Source organism: Aphis gossypii, chromosome 1 (assembly GCF_020184175.1).
Source record: "Aphis gossypii isolate Hap1 chromosome 1, ASM2018417v2, whole genome shotgun sequence".
Classification (NCBI taxonomy): domain Eukaryota; kingdom Metazoa; phylum Arthropoda; class Insecta; order Hemiptera; family Aphididae; genus Aphis; species Aphis gossypii.
In genome coordinates this window covers 21967857-21986036 of record NC_065530.1, presented here as the reverse complement: position 1 = coordinate 21986036, position 18180 = coordinate 21967857, and the positions used below count along the sequence as shown (strand labels likewise).

Below are 18180 nucleotides of genomic sequence, written 5' to 3'. Positions count from 1 at the left end.
TTTAACCTAACTTTATCGAGTACCCAAATTACACTAAAGCATGAAAGATTTTCACTGACACAACGTTCAATTAGTTTCGTTTACAAACTTATGTATTTAATTTAAAAGATGCTAATAACCATTGTTGTTGAAGCCTTAACAATTAATTAAAAAAATAAAACTATAATTATTTACAGGAAAATCGTAAAAATTGTTGACTAGGTTATGTATTTCAATTTAAATTATTTATAAATTTAAGTAAATTATTATTATATACCTAACATACGTACTTATTAATTGGAATGTATGCAAATTTTAGGACGGTCTAATTAAATATTTCTAAACAAAATTAAATGTTAAACAATTCTTCAATCAATAAATTTTAAATTATAACATTTTAATCTAGCTGTAAAGATTATACGATTACATATTTATAAGCAAAGTATTTGAGTCGAGGATTCTAATCTGACATAAAGTATAACAAAACGGAGTCTTATGTTCATAATTGTTTAAATTTATTAATTTCTAGTGTTTCTTAATAAGGTTATTTAAAAGTATAAACGGCGTTACATTTAAAAAAAATCAGTGTCCCCCACTTATTTATTATTCAAATCAGCATACCACTTAAAAGGAAATTTTTTTATTTAATATTGCTAAATGTTGGTTAAAATGTATATTATGCGTAAGCTATTGGACTTAGTTAATAATGAAACGTAATTAATTCAACACTTAAATCGGATGATAAAGAAATATGTATTGCAGTATACAATGATTGTAAATAAAGTGTTAAGATAATAATATAATATATTTTAGTGCATGATATTATAACTGAAATTAATTAGTAACTATTTAACTGTTCGAGAATTAAGAAAGTTGAACATATCATTGATTATTAATAATGGAGTCTTTATTACAAGAAAAACTGCCAGGAATTGTGAACAACGCGTCTCATTTGAATTAAATAAGAATAAAGTTGGCCATGATCAATTTATGTCTACAGTAATATTTGGTACAGTTACTACATCTGAGGAATTAAAATATCATGTTGTGATAAAACTTAAACTACGAGATGAGAAGCTCAGAAATGAGTTTAAAATCGATTTTCAATTTCACAATGAAATTACTATGTATGAAACAGTTATACCTTACCTAGTTCAGTGCCATCACTCTTTAGCAGGTGTCAGCAATTGGCCGACATTGGCTCGATTTTTCTAGGGTCGTAATAAATGCGGTGAATTTGCTTTAAGTGATTTAATAGTGTTAGAAAACGTTGAATCTAAGAGGTTCCAATTGAGCGAAGCACGTCCGTTCATCGACTATCACTATCTGGTTTATGCGATACGATACTTTAGCAAAGTAAGTTGACATAATATTTTGAATAAAAACTAATCTTATAGTTAATAAAAATATTTAAGTTTAAACAATTTCAATCAATACACTAATACTACTTAATAATTTGACGTACATTTTAAACTACGCTCAATATGTAAAATAGCTTTTCACTTATCATATGACGTATTGCAGGCTTCACAAACTACTTATAGGTATTGAATATTATATCAAATAAAAAAGTTAATAAATAGAATAAAGTTCTGAAATACTTCAAAGAATAATACGACTTAATGTCGTGGCGAATATAATATATGTGATATGTATATGTTTATACATTATTTGCTTTAATTTCAGGTTTCATGGGTTGTCATACACAGCGAAACACAAAGACTCCGAATCCTTCCATAAAATTATCATGGACATCCGTGACACACAGTTTGACGTAAACGGACCGCGTACGTTCAAGAACAACTTACTAAATAGATCGGGTAAACGAGGAGTTGACCGACTGCTTGAACACAGCGGTAACCTTTACCGGGACAACGAGCATTTGCGACGATTTAATGAGCTCATCGGTGACGGTGTCAACTCGCTGAGACGTGCGCTCAAACCCCTAGAACCGTTTTCTATCGTTTGCCACGGCGACTTTAACCGAAATAATATGTTGTTTCGTTATACGATGAGGCGGGACTTCCAGTCGACGTGCTGCTTTTCGACTTTGGGACCCCTCGTTACGGATCGCCGGCGTTAGATATTTTCTTATACATGAACACGACGCAAGACATGCGTGAAAGTCGGTGTGACGACTTATTGAATGAGTACTGTTCGACTTTGGCGAAATCCGTACCTTCAGTCGTCCGCGTGCCGAACAAGGATGAACTAAACTCTGAGATGGCCATATGTGCCTTTTTTGGATTTGCACGCGCGTCATTTTTTTTACCTCATCAGTTGAAAGCTAATGTGATCTATAATGATAAAATGAGTGAAGAAGAAAATGTGGAGTGGTTATTAAAGCTGGGCGGCAACATTGGATCGGATCGAGTGGCTGACATAGTCCAACACATTGTCGACATGAAATACACGAATGTGTGATGTGTGTTGACTGTTTGTTCAATTTGGTACTGATCACCATAATATTGATACGTCACGTTGATGTTTATTTTCAAAGTCCTATAATCAATTCCAACCTATATAACTGACTGAAAACTGAGTCAATTCAATACTATTTGTACTGATAAAGTATCAAAAAACAGCAAAATGTGTACAATTTTATTTTTATGGTTATTAAAAATTCAAATAAAAGAAATTATAAATTTATACACTTAAATAAATATTTTGTTTTTTACCAAATTTATATTTTTTTTTGAACATAATTTAAACATTTTATACTTTTTAATACCTAGTTATTATAACAATCAAAAGCGGCGTTGAATGACGGTGTAACAATTCAATTTTTTTTTACTTCACACGTAATCAAATACCAATTCTATTATTATTATTAGATATTTTTGTTCAAACTACTGTGAATCCATAAAATGTGATTAAGACTAATTTTTTTATGGTCGTATGATTTATACCATTATTTAAACACGTTATTCATATGATATTACGTTATTCGGTGACAGTAGAACACAACACGTACTAACCTCTTGATTCAGCATTCCGTCAGCATGTGATATGCGAATGTTTAGTGTGATTTTCGTAATCTGGTCAAAACATTAAAGATACATAATCACATTATATGCATACATTGTATCTTTATATCCTACTCTAAATTATGTTTTGAAAGCGTTTTTATTTTAAAAAGATATACTATGCCCATTCTTCGTTGTTTGTGACATTTACAGAATGTTCAATGAGTTTGGAAACGGTCATTAGACTTATACAATTGGGTGTGGTAAGCAATAATAATATGATAATATAATTAATGAGGTTATTAAATATTTTGCATTATAATTGTACAGTAGGTAGTGTTATTTGTCTGTATTCCTTGTATGTATGAAAATATGCATTGGTACAGCAATTCATTAAGATTTTCCTAACTTATTGAATACTTGGACAATAATATATTACTTAAATAAAGCTGATTTGTAAAATACTGAACAAATGTAAATATTCATTCTCTATATTGTAGAATACTAATGAATATAGTAGTTTTAATATTAGGTACCTATTTGTGAATTGTAATAATTTGACATTGTTTTTATTTTACTACTAAAAATGTATTGAATTAACTAAGTGAGTTTATCTTATCTTTAAGTGTTTATTTTATTATGAAAATTAACTATTCAATTATTTGACTCTGATAGTTACTTAAATACATTGGTAGGGAAATATTAAAATTTAAGTACGTATAAATGTTATTACCTATTTATTGAGAATATTTTGTGCATGGAAAATATAAAAAAAAAAATACTAATATTCCATTTTGCTAAAAATAAAGTGCATAGGTATTTTAATTTATAATGAATAAAAAATAAATAATAAAAATAATAATCGATCAACAATTAAAAATATCTGAACCGTAATTTGATAATTCGCACAATATTTTGCATTGTTGATATTGACTTGTCCCATGGTAATTATCTTTCATAATTTTCATACGTTGATCACAATATTTTTAAATACGTACACATAATTGTGATATACTTATTTTAATTTTTTTTAATATGTTCTAAATAAAAAATAAAAATATTTTTAATGATACCTTCAAACATTTAATAATATTCAACTGTTATTACAACTGTGAGACTCTTCAAATCACAATGGTCAATGTTGAAACTCCTAACTATGAAAAAAAAACAATCCGTTATTATTTATTGCTAATGATAATTGCAGAAACTTTCATACTAGCCATAAATTGTGTACAGTATAATATATGAATAAAATATGTTATATTTCATTACAAATTTAAAATTTACAACTTGTTTATATAAATTAAGTATTTGAACAAAAATAACTATTTTGTGTTTAAACACTCAAACAGCAATATTATATTCATTTTTCAATATATTATTTACGATTTTATAATTTATCAAAGGCTTGAGAGTATGGAAGACCTTGAATAACGAGTAAACATCGATAATTAAAATAGCGTTTTTGTATTATCTTGTAATATATTTTCCTTGGTGTTATGAATATATTAGAATAAAATATGTTTAAACTTAAACTATGTACCTATTGATTCATAATAGCTTAAGTTTTTCTTTAGTAGGTATAAACAGAAATTTCAAAAAATAAAATACAAATGCTATTATACTATTTATTATTCTACAATTTGTAGTATATTTTATTCAGTACATTATTACTTGTAATAATATTGCAAAATATTAAAACGAGCATTTAAAAAATTCAAAAGTAGATATTTTAAAACTTTATAGTGTTCTTATAATGTAATATGTATATTGTATAATACGTTATAATTTATAAGCTCATTTTCGCTTTATGTAAAATACTTTTTTTTTACATTATTTTATATTATATTATATTTTATACCATACAAAAAATTAATTTTTCATAACAAAGGGAAAAAATATAATTTTTTTAGTAATAAACATTGTAGTATTTACTTAATATCTGTGACGTATAGAAATGATGACAAAATACTATTAGATTCATAATAATATATGTATTGTATCGTACAAATTAAAATGTAATTATACAATTAATCGTTTTGAGTCGATAATTGAATCTTATCACGGTTTAAATATTTCACTCAGATAATTGTCAGTTCTAATTTTAAAACGGTCGAGTTTAAGTGGTAATTATAATTATGATAATAATAATAATAATAATAATAATGAAAAAACAAACAAATGCAATATTTTTATTTATGTATACGTGTGATTGGCGGAAAGTTAGCATTTGTGAGATTTTTTTTCATAATTCGACGAAAAAACGGGTAATTTGTCCCGTCGTCTTGTTATCGGCTTTTATGAAAAATTATATTTTCTGAAGACAGCATGTCTGGAATACAGAGTGATTGAAACGGAATATTTTTTTCGCTCACGGAGCGGTGAGAACACGACGACCACACTATTGACGGATTTCTTAGCGAAACGAGTCGGTTAAAACAAAACTTGCGACGGACGTACGAAATCTCGTCGGTGTCTCGTGGGCAAAATTTGTGCAGAATACACGTCCGGTGGCTAGAGAATCACTTTGTATACAGGCAAAGTCGACATAAATTGCTCAAGCCGTTCGGGCGTATTAGATAAAAATATAACAAAATAATTGTTGTGAGGAACTGTGGTCGTAGTGGTATGGGACACTCGTGTGTAAACGACCGACGGCGGCGGCGGCGGTGACATTGTAATCACGAGTGGTAAACATTCAAAGCGTTATCAGCTATTCGCCGCACTGGGACGAGAACGAGCGGAGAGGAGAAAAAAAACCAACGATAATAAAATAAATACTCAGACAATCGCGGTCGAGTGGACTGAGGTGTCGAGCACATTCGACGGACATCGTTCGACGACGTCTGACGAACGCGACACGACATCTGAACATCGAAATTTAACGGATCGAACGGCTGCGGTGACGATGAACACGAGCCGCGAATCCCTCAAGCAGTGGCTGTCGGACTTGCTGACGGCCGACGGGGCGTACGGCGCCACCGCCGATCGGCCGGCCACGTTCGACCCGGACAGGGACCCGCGGCACGCGTCCCGTCCCAAGCAGACTCAGCGGCTGTCGTCGGTGGTGGCTTCCGGCCGGCTGACCGTGCCGGCCGGCGGGTCGCGCGACCCGCCGGCGGCGGACGTCCGGCTGACGGTCAAGCTCAAGCCGCCCGTGGAGCTGTTGCGCACCGTGCTCAAGTCGGACAGGCAGTTCCACAACGAAATACACGTGTACCAGAACGTGTTGCCGTTCCTGACCGAACACCTGCCGGAAGGGACCCGCGGCCCGGCGCTGCCCGTGTTCGTGTACGGCCGCAACGAGTGCGGCGCCCGGTGGCCGGAAGACGTCATCGTGCTGGTGGACCCGCGCGGACAGGGCTACACGCCGGCCCGCGGCTCCGAACACGGCAGCGGCGGGGCGGCCAGCGCGCACATGGACTACAACCACCTGGCCGTGGCCATCGCCGCGCTCGGACGGTTCCACGGCATGTCGTTCACCACCAAGCAGAAGAACCCCGTGGCCTTCCGCAAGCTGGTGGGCAACCTGCGCGAGATCCAGTGGGACGAGGACGGTTGGCTGGTCAAGGGCAACGGGCTCAAGTCGCTGAGCATGCGCGGCGCCCGGCCGCTGATGGACCAGGACAAGTACCGGGACGGCAAGCTCAAGGGTTTCCTGACCATGATCCGGGAGGCGGACCGCAACCTCAAGCTGGCGATGACGCCCAAGGAACCGTTCGCGGTCATATGCCACGGTGACTATTGCAAGCCCAACATACTGTTCGAGTACGACGAAGCCGGACAGCCGAAGGACGCCATGATCACCGAGTTCACAGCCGTCAGGTAACTACACACCGACGATTACTTTTCTAATAATTTGTTGACTTTTCGTCGTTAAACCCCGTTAAGGGTTTCGTTTAAGTTTTGGTCGAACGAGGCGAATCCGTTAAATGAAACATTTTTTTTTTCTAATTCGTTATTATTGTTTTGTGTGTTTTTCAATTGTGAACTCGCAATTGCGTTATATTTTTTTTATTCCGTACAGTAAACATCAAAATATTAAATCATATTATTATAATTGTTATGTGATAACGGACTAATCGTATGTCTTTGTAAAACAAAATCGTTTTCATCACGGTCATCGACGAAATATGTTATTGACTTTAATAATTTCAGAACCCAAATTAAATCTATAGATTCTCTAGAATGTAGGCATAAGTGGATAATATAAATATTTTTTATACTACTATCACATGCGTTTACCACAGTATAATCTATTTGGTTTAAGTTTTGTGATAAAACTACCAAAATTTATATATGTATAATGTATATAATATATACATGAAAATACAATAAGTATATCGCGGTATCATAAAACACTGTAGCTAGAAGAATTTGAGATAGAAACGGAGACTTTTTCTAACGGATAAACCTATAGAGATTAAAATAGAGGCATATCGCACAAAGAAAAAGAAAAAAAAACGTTTTAAGCTAATGCAAATCGTATTTCATATAACTTAATCAACCCGGTTATTTTGTTTCGTCACACAATGGAAAACCCTAAAAAGCTTAATTCGAATACAACATAGTCCGATTTTCATGTCCCTGAAATTAGATGGGTTTTTATACATTTTTTTTTTTAATTACACGTTTTTAACAAAAAATTGAACTTAATGTTAAAACAATTACGTACACACGTCAATCATGTTTTATAAACGAATTACATTATTAATTTACATAATAATAATACGGTATATACGCACAATAATAAAATAACCATAAACTAAATATAATACAATTTAGTGTAGTGATATTTGAAATTACATTACACTACACAATGCATTTTAATTGTCACGATTAAATAATGAAATTGGTCTTTAAACATTTAAATATTATTGATTATTGCTGGTTAATAATAAATGCTATACGTTTAAATAGCGATGATGAGAAATTAATTTAACATAATAAATACACTAGTATATATATATTATTATAGGTATATACATTCTAAATGCGTTGTTTATAGTTATTTAGTTATTATTACATATTTTCATGCAGATATATTTAAATTTTTTTGAAATATTATATTACATTGATAATACTATTGTGGTGTTATCAAATCAGTCATTTGAAACTTTTGTATTAACATTTTTAGGAATGCGTACCTAATGTCAAAGTGAATTCAGATAGTTTTATCATAACAGTTGAATTTATGAGCCTAAGTTAAAATTAATATATTATAATATTATATTATATAGACATAAGTCTACATCTTATAAGCTATTGAATTTAGTAACAACTGTGTATTGGTTTTATTAACCGAGATAAAAAAAAATACCAACATCTATGAGTTATAGAAAACAGATATTACCGCATACTTAGCAATGAAAATGTTACTAAATTTATCTATATAAAACGATAAATCATTTAATAGTATTAATATTTTTGTATAGACAAATAATGTTTACCTAAACAAATTCACAATATAAAAAAAACACCCCTACGAAAATTCCCAAGATATGATCCGCTTCATACAATCGATAATAATATTGAGTTTATCATTCAAAAAAAAAAAAAAATGTGTATAAACGATCGCGACAATACATTAATCAGCTCCGCCCTTGAATTTGCCCACCGTTCCCCGAATATTTTTGATGGACCATTATACTGTAATATGTACCTATAATCTATATACAAACATATGTTATGGATGTTACCAGAAACACCCTCCGAATGTGAAGAAAAGATAAGATATTCGAGGCGTTAAATCGTGTACAACGTTTTTTCAATAAATCAATTTTTACAGTGCGAATTGGCGGGACTGTGCCAAAAAAAAAAAATAATATACAAGAACATAATAATAATAATAATAATAATAACAATAATAATATATTGTACAAAGATATTCTCACCCCGTGAACAGTTTGATTTTTTTTTTTACAATGTTGTGAATTTATAGTCGTTGTACTCCATGGAGGTTAGAAATATTATTACTATCCCTTTATACTGATAAAAGAAATTCTCTCTTCTTCGTAGCCATAGTGATATTTCTTTAGATATAATTTGTATTTTTAAAATATTGTAGAAATCCAAATTTATTAAAATGTAAAAAAGTAATACCTACACCATGTGTTTTTAAAATTAAATTTTAGTAACTGTACTTGCATTCATATAAAATTAAGTTTGTGTACAGACTTTAATAATATAGAATATATCCAATAACGTTTGCGAATTCTGTTATCCATTGACAGCATGACTGATGATTGAGTTTATTCTCATACAACTAAAATCAACATTATTCTTATCGCATATGCTATCATTGTACATTCGTAGATTGAATGAATATACAAATGTATATTATGTAGGTACCCGAATGTTGAATAATAACAACAAACAAAATATCACATAAATGTCTTTCAAATCTTTCAGTCCATTGTGCAATTTTAATAGGTACTATAACATAAATGAATAATAATACATACAGTTTTTTTTATTTTTATTGTGCAAATTTGAGTTAAATTATTATTATCTTTGCTGTAGTTAAAAATAGAAATACTTGTGTGCTAACCAGTTATGTAATACACCATCACAATCTAAACATCTTAAATAGAGTGTACCCATAAATAGTTTATGTGAATTAATAATGCAATACCTATTATTTTAATTCGTAAATAGATATACGATATTTTCATTGTTAATAATTCATTAATTAAAAAAGTCAACTTAATTTTAAACATTTTTTTCTATAATCTAATTTTAAGTACTAAACTAAAGTAGTACATTTAGAGCATAAACTTAAACAATTACTACAATAATGACTATTATTATGGCTTTTTTATTTGATGATGAAAATAATAAAAAAGGGTTAGTATATTGTTTTTTTATGTGCGTATTATTGTAACCATCAATTGATGCTGATGTTTATGACGGTCAGATGGATACATTAAAAATTACGATTTTGTGGGAATATTATTAACCCAAAATTTAAATAACTATTTTATTTGTTTCTAAATGACACGTTCTATTAGTATGTAGTACTATTAATACCTTAATCGTATACTGTAATACAATTAACTGAAATAAAATTTCTTAACAACAAAATTATTTGTTTTTCAAGAAAATTTGATTTTATATGAATCGATCTTAAGTGTTAAAGTGAAGTATGTAACTCTTATTTTAAACATGGTGTACTTTAAACTAAAATCAAAGGGGTTAGTTTTATTTTGTTTTTTTTTTTTTTTAAATAAAATTATATAAAAATAAAAGTTTAAAGCAAGGTTCCTCATAAATTTTATTAATATACAAGTTATTTAAAAATATTAAAATATTAAAATACATATTTTACAGACAATTTTTTTTCAAGACTTAAATTTTTACGAAATTGAATATTTAATGAAATATAAAATTTTTCTTTCAATGATTTTAATTATTTTATTTTAGTTAAAAAAAAAAATTATATTTATCGTTGAGAATTTTTTCCATTAAGTATATAATTATTTTTCATACATAAAAAATAATATCAACATGCTGAATTAAAAAAACACTTATTATTAGGGCCCTAGATGAATAACATATTATAACTATAATATGTATTACAAATACACATTACTCACTATGATAAAATTCTATTTATGTTGAAAATGTGTTCTAAAAACTTCAAATATAATTTATTTTTTTATTTTATTGAAATAAAACTACAATCTATACAATAAGTAGGCTTGATAAGTGATAAAGAAAATAGTTAACATGAATCTTAAGATTAGGGAGGTTACCTAATAGTTACACTCTAAAATATAAAAATGAAATCTGAAATTTGTAAAATTTTAACACAACTAGTTATTTTGATCAAAAACTAAATAATTTATCTTATGTTGAAATACCATTAAGTTTTTATTTTGGGTGTTAGATTAGAATTTCAAGTTGACTTAACTAATACTAATAATTTGCTTTAATAGTATCTTGAGAGATTAATATATTTTATTAATAATAAATATATTTTATTCTATTAGAAACTTTATCTTTGCAGAACATTTTTTGACTTGAGGTATATATATATATATTATTTATCGTACCTTTCCGCGTGGTTTATATTATAAAGATCATGACTCCTCAAAAGAAGTCAGTAATTCAAGGTGACTAAGGGGTGGTATAGAGGAATTAAAATCTTAAGTTGGGCGTTGATGATGCTACACGACTTACGGATAGAACTAATGCGTTTTATAATGGAAAACCGTAATATTTTTTCTAAAACCGTGAAGCAAGGTTTTAGTAGAATTATGGAGGGGAAACAAAACAAGACCAAACCAAACGTGCACTAAATCTTGAGTTGCTTATAAACATATACCGTCTTAATTGTGGTTATCGCTTCATGGTGTAACACGCCTTAATCTTTTTGGATTTTTAAACATTCAACAGGTATGGTTCGCCCGGACTGGACTTGTCATACTTCCTGTACAAGAACGCGGACAAAGACGTGCAGAACAACCGGTGGGAAGACCTGTTGGCCGTCTACTTGGAATCGGTGGTTGCCGTGCTGCCGGCAGACGTTAAGGCGCCAACCACAGAGCAGCTGCACCGTGAGCTCAGGTTCCACGCACTATACGGTTACGCACACCTGTTGTTTGCCGTGCCGAACATGATCAACGACAACCCACGTGGACTGTTAGACATCGACAACGACGACGAAAAGACCGTCGAAGACTTGCTGGTCGCCCGGATCGACGCGGCTGACGAGAAGATAACCGAAATCCTTTCAGAGACCGTCCGTCACATCATCGACCACGGTTACGCGGAGCAATACGAGTTCTCGGGCAATTCTCGTCTGTAGGACAAAGACGGATGTGGCGTTTTGTTGCTCATCTACGTCCGTTAGTCTGACGTTATGTATTATATTATTATTATCGTTATTACTAGGACTATGCATTTGTAGCAACGAGTATTTATTTTTATTAGCTTAATGTTAAATGTAGCTTTCTTAAGTTTGACTAATATAATATAACAATGGATTTAAGTTTAAAACATTATTTTTCGAATTCATTATTTATCGGTAGGTAATTTTTTTTATTTATTGCATTTAAATATTATGCAGTTTTAAAGATTTTAATTGTATTTGTTAAATATTTGTAGTATATTCATATAGTATTAATTATTATAATTTTATCTGTCCAGCGCTATATTTTCCAGTGCAAAATAGTTTCCTTTTGTTTTTAATCCTCGAAATACATTTCGCCTTCTCCGTCATAATGTTATCACCTCTTCAGACCGTTCGGTAAAAACTTACCGATGCGTTAATTATTCAGCTTTAGCCAGCGCTTTCACAAAATTATCGTCACGTCCCAGTCGGTCGGTATACCTACAAGTATACACGGTTGTGTAGGTGTCGTTTCTTCTAGACCGTAAAGTTCACATCTATAAGTTGTCCTCCATTTCATCCCTCTGGCTGAATGTCATTATACTACGATTGTTTTTCGTCCAATCGCGTACATATAATTCAATATAATATTATTATAATGTTTGCCAGAGATAGAAAAGAATAATAATAATAATAATAAAAAAAAACTTTCCTTATTCAATTAACCTGTAATTTATAATACAACAATATTTGTATTGTTATCGTTTGTTCGGTGTCGGACGAAACGAAAAAAAAAAAAACAAACAAACACAAAACAATTTTTCTTGCTCGTCCTCCTGCACTGCATTATTATATACCGTTCGATATCGCGGAAATCCCGTGTGCTTCCCCTTCCATCTCACTACCATAACCGAATGCCGCCGTGGTCCCGATACCATTTGCCCGAATGGATTTCCACCATATCCGATTTTAACTGCGCCCTGGCGGCCAATAAATCTGAATTTAACCGTAGTCCACGCGCATAAAACATTTGTCGTTGCCGCCAGCTAAACGCGCATTAACAACCCTTCACCTCCGTTACCAGGACCGTAAGTAAATCGTAACCGTAGCCACCGCCACCCGACGCCGCCACCTAAAACTCCGTCGTCCGTTCCATGTCCCGCAGCAGGTCCTTTCCTATATATTTTATGGTACGCTTGTCTTTTTACCTCTACTGCACGACAGGATGGCGGCATGGGGACATGAAGTGTCGACCCGTTGGGTATATAATATAACCCGATATGGTTAACAGATGTCGATCGCTACTCCGTGCGCGTATGCGTACGTGCCTGTGTGTGTGTATGTGTGTTTCTTATCGATAATCCGGCAGGAGACCAGAAACATTGTATTATTATTATTATTTTTGTAATGCAATAATAATATAGTAAATATACGAAAGCTGAAAAGTGTAAATAAATTTAAGTTGTAGCTTTTTTAAAGTTTTTTTTTCAGATGGAAAAAAATACGAAAGAAATGGGAAGTCGATTTCCATTCGCTAATTGCCTCATAACTCAAAACGACGGTATTTTTTCCGATACGCATTTTATAGGACTAGTAATTTTTCAAATAAAATCAGACCAGTAGGTATTATTATAAAATTATTTTCTTTTTTCAGAAAGTCACTCCTAATGTAATTAGTTTTTGACGTTTGTCGATTTTTCAAGAAATATATTTCCTTTGTTAACATTTATTTTTCATACCAATAACGAACTATACGTCCAGTGTGCATTCAATATTGTAAGATCATTAAACTTATAAGAAAAAACAGTTTAATATAATATGTCGTCATTACTTATTAAGTGTTCTTCAATTTGAATAGTGAACATGCTAGTATAATATAATTATTTTATGTTATTAAAAATATCGATTTAATTTTTTTAGTACCTGCTATATTTTATAAAATATTATTATTATTTTTCAACATTATAGCTTTTTCTCCATTTTTGAAAATAAGTTGTTAATTTCAATTTAAAAATGTAAAAAAAAATGTGAATGTAAAATTTCCCATTGTTTGTATTGAGCCTACAAATAGAAAATAATTAAATTAAGTTAATAGATGTAGTTTTTTTTTGCATAATAATATAATAACGAAGTTCAAAAAACTTGCCTACATTTTTTATATATTTTATGCATCATAAAACTATAATTTTTTGTAAATATTGATTTCTATGGTATTAGCTTAATATCAATTTCCAGATTTAATTTATCCGTAATTTTATTTTTTACTCAAATAATAACCTGTTAGAAAAGTGTATTGAATTTTTGATGGTTTTTGAGGGGTTCGACTGGAATAATTTAAGTGCAAACTGAGAGTACAACATCTGTGATGGGGACATCCACAGAAATTCGTATAATGTAGTTTTTGCGGTGTAGTGTTATCATAATTGAAAAATAAATGAACACTTTGACATACCGCTTTGTGTTGATTTCAATTTAAATTGAAGTTTATTTAAAAAATCTATTAATTTTCGATTTGTAAAATTAACATAATATAAATCCTTTGACAAAATGTATTTTGTGTATAGTAATCTATCGATTATAATTCGATTGAAAGAAAATATATTTATGTTTATACTTTTGAAAATATTATGATAATATATACAATTAATAAGGAAATGCATTTGTAGTCATATATTCAAATTCTTAAATTATTGTTTATATTACTTCAAATAGAATATCAAACAAAAATCATATTATGCTATTTATAAACTTTATAGAAAATAATGTTGAAATTGGGAATTCACCTAATCCTATGTTATTATTGGAATGTGACTAAATAGATAGAATACAAAAATGTTTTTTTAAGTTACTATGTGTAAATAAAAAAAAAATTGAGTTTGTTTGAAAAAAATAACTTTTCAAACCGAAATCAATAAATTATCCATTTCTAGAGGGTGGGTTTATTTGGTGTTGTTTAAATATAGGTTTATATATTATGTGCTTGGGCTATTTTTATATATTATACACTAAAACCATGCTGGATATAATATCTACAAAAAGATATTATATTTTGAGGTGCTAAAATTATACAAGGCTTACGATACATACGAGCATGTATAAAATTATGCTATTCTCTTATTCACAATATTTTTGAAAATAACAATTATCAACTATTTAAATAAAAGATTAGTAATAAATAATTTTATTGTCTTCAGTTGTAAAATTATTATTAATATATTTATTTTTTAATTGATTTGTTAACTTATTTAAATATTTAACAGTAATAAGTTTGGAAATCGTTCTTCCAAATGTTTTTTTGTATACTATTGTATTAATTTTTAATTAATAATAATTAATTCCCTAATTTAAGTAGGTAATTAATCAAACTGTTTGAGAGTGCTTAACAAACTCTAGCCTTCTATTATAGTTGCACCTATGATTCATACATATTATAAAGTATAAACCACGTGTATGCAAATATAATAAAATAATAAGAAGTAAGATGTTTCAAATTTATGTATTCCTTTTGTTTATTTTATTTTTTGATTTAGTAAAACCGTTAAAATTATTATAATTGGATGATTGTATTTCATTAATTATATTGAAATACGTTAACAAAAACATTTTAAATTTGACTATATGCAGTAAATTATTTTATGGCTTCTATAATATCCAGTGTAATATTATAAAATAATAAAATTATACTATTATAATATTGATCAAAACATTGGTCTCGAGAAGTTTTAATAATTGTATTGATTTTTATTTTCTTATGTAAAAAAAAGTGCGCGAAGAGCAATATTGATGTACAATTATATTATAGTATTTTTATTTATTCGTGATCATGACGTATAACGAGTAATGTGTACATAAATTATTGAGTTAAACTGTTTTTTTTTTTTTGTAACTAGATACTAAATTTATACTTACGTTTTTCAGACGATTACATCAATTGCTATAATCGCATCTCAATAACATGACAATATTCGAACCTTTCTATTTTTAAACAAAGAACCAAAAATAAAACAAATTAAGCGCATCATGTAATTCGCTTAAGGGGTTGCTCTTTCTCACTCTTAAACCACCCCCGATTATCCGTATTTAACAGCGGACGTATTTAAATGGCCCCGCATGACCTATTCGGTGAATTAACCGCTTTAACAAACAGAGAAAGACGTCGACGAGAGGGGACAGTGAGTTTGTCGGGCCCGCGGGCATCGTAATTTTGTGGCACGCGAGCAGAGAGTATACCATGAAACAAAAGCAAAAAAGTTCCAAAAAATAAATAATAAATGTACAAAACAAAAAGTCTAAAGATAAAAGGGAGCTTATATTGAAGGAAATTAAAGACGTCTACGGCCATTGAGATTTTTTGACGTATTTTTATATTGAAAAAACCCTTTCCCCTCTCAGCGCAAGTGTTCAAAGAGATAGCGTTCTTACTGCCGGAACAATAATTCACTGGAGAATCCATAAAGATTAAAAATCATCCCGTCCGTTCCTATTTTAATTGCTGCTGGAGGTTTGCCTTTGGAATAAAATTGTTATCTCTACTATGCAACCCGCCTCATATATTATACACCATTTTCTCTTTTAGTCAATAAATGTCGTTCACGTCGCCGCCCCAATGTTAATATGTTTCGTAGAAATCATGTTTCATTGACTGTTGCAGAGTGAGGGGGTGGGAAGTAAAAAATAAAGTTAATCATATTGAAACTTAGACTTTATTGAATTAATAAAATTCACATAATTCAATTTAATTCTCGACATCATAAAAAAACAATCAGTTAATTATAATGAAAAACGTTCATGACTTAATAAAAGTACATTTTATAGAACAATAATAAATAAAATTAATTATTAAATATTTAAATAATTATCAAGTATATAATAAATTTGTTATAATGATTATAATGGTACTATTATAATTATAATAGATTTTACTACCTATGTTGCCTTTGTCGCAAACATAATTTAAATATCAAAACATTATTATTAGAGCTAAATGCATTTTTAATGTCTAACAAATGTGTAAATTTATAAAAAAAGATCATACAGTAAAATAAAAGATAATATATTAAAGAAAAATTATTACCTTCTAATTTTATCTATATTATGGTAAATATTTAAGTATCAATAATTTTAAATCTTGTATTTTAAATTTTATGAAATTATCCATAACACCGTAATGATTTGATATAAAAAAATAAATATGTAATAAGTTATTTTATTTTATAAATTATAAAAATGAAAAATAAGAATGATTAGTTATAAACATCTAACGTAAAAGAAACTAAAAATACAATGTTTAATACGATAACGAAAAAATATATTCATGTTACCATGTGATATTATTATTATTATTATTAAACTGAAAGTAGTCTTTATATCATATTATGACTATATATATATATATTATATATATATATATGTATATATTTATACATGATCCACGAAAGGTAAAAAAATGGTCCTCAGCTTATTATTTGTCCAATTTACTTTGTGAAAATATCTAAGCCGAAATGATCCCACTATGCCGTAAACCCTTCGGTATAGTAAATAAAAGTACATGGTTCTTGATATAATATTCATGTTAAGTCATCATATCAGATTACTATTTTAAAAATGTATAGTTTAAGCAACGCAATGATAATAATATGGAATTTTCTTGTTGATGTTTTTATGTTACGAATAATATGAGAAATAGTTATAATTTATTTTAGCCATGAGAACTAAGGAGTGAATGATTACTTTAAAAACGTATGTTAAAATAACTATATTTTTTAACAAATTTTTTACTAAACGTTTAATTAATAGATACATTGACAGATTTTATAATTTATATTAAATTTTTAATTCATGTAAATTTTTATATAATATATTATTATATTGTTTCAAGTAATTTTATAAACATATTGTTCGAGTACAAATTCAATTGTGTTCACTTTTAATGTGAAAACATTATATAATATATATATACGTACGCTACTTTCATAAAATGTATGGCTGTAGTATTTTTTTACGAACGAATAAAAACTCTTACAGTAACGAAAAATAGTTTCATAAAATAATTTATTTAATATCATAGTTATGAGTATTGTAAAAAATAAAACAAATAAATATAAATATTATCATTTTTTAAACTATACTATAACATTTATAACCTGTTTAATCTGAAAAGTGTGTAGATGTTAATACACAAACAAAATTTATCTCGAGTATTGATTGGTTCTTAATTTTTTTTTTTTTATAATAGATAACATCGAACAATTGAAGCATAATATACGTTAACAATGAAATGCACTCTATAATAATTCTAAATTTGCTTGACATTTTTATCTGAATGAACACTGTGTCATTACATGTAGGTACGTAATGTTACATACTCGTATATTTGGATATTTTATCTAGTCGACATTCTCG

The 18180-nt window shown here is 29.6% G+C and overlaps 2 pseudogenes across 1 annotated transcript; both read left to right on the top strand.

The window, feature by feature from the left end:
* The first annotated feature begins 862 nt into the window (after nt 1–862).
* LOC114127213 (uncharacterized) lies at nt 863–11950 on the top strand (annotated as a pseudogene). Its single transcript, XR_007603507.1, has 4 exons — nt 863–1335; nt 1996–2397; nt 5593–6770; nt 11343–11950. The product of XR_007603507.1 is annotated as an uncharacterized LOC114127213 (transcript).
* LOC126549204 (uncharacterized) lies at nt 1191–2638 on the top strand (annotated as a pseudogene).
* Nucleotides 11951–18180: the final 6230 nt, after the last annotated feature.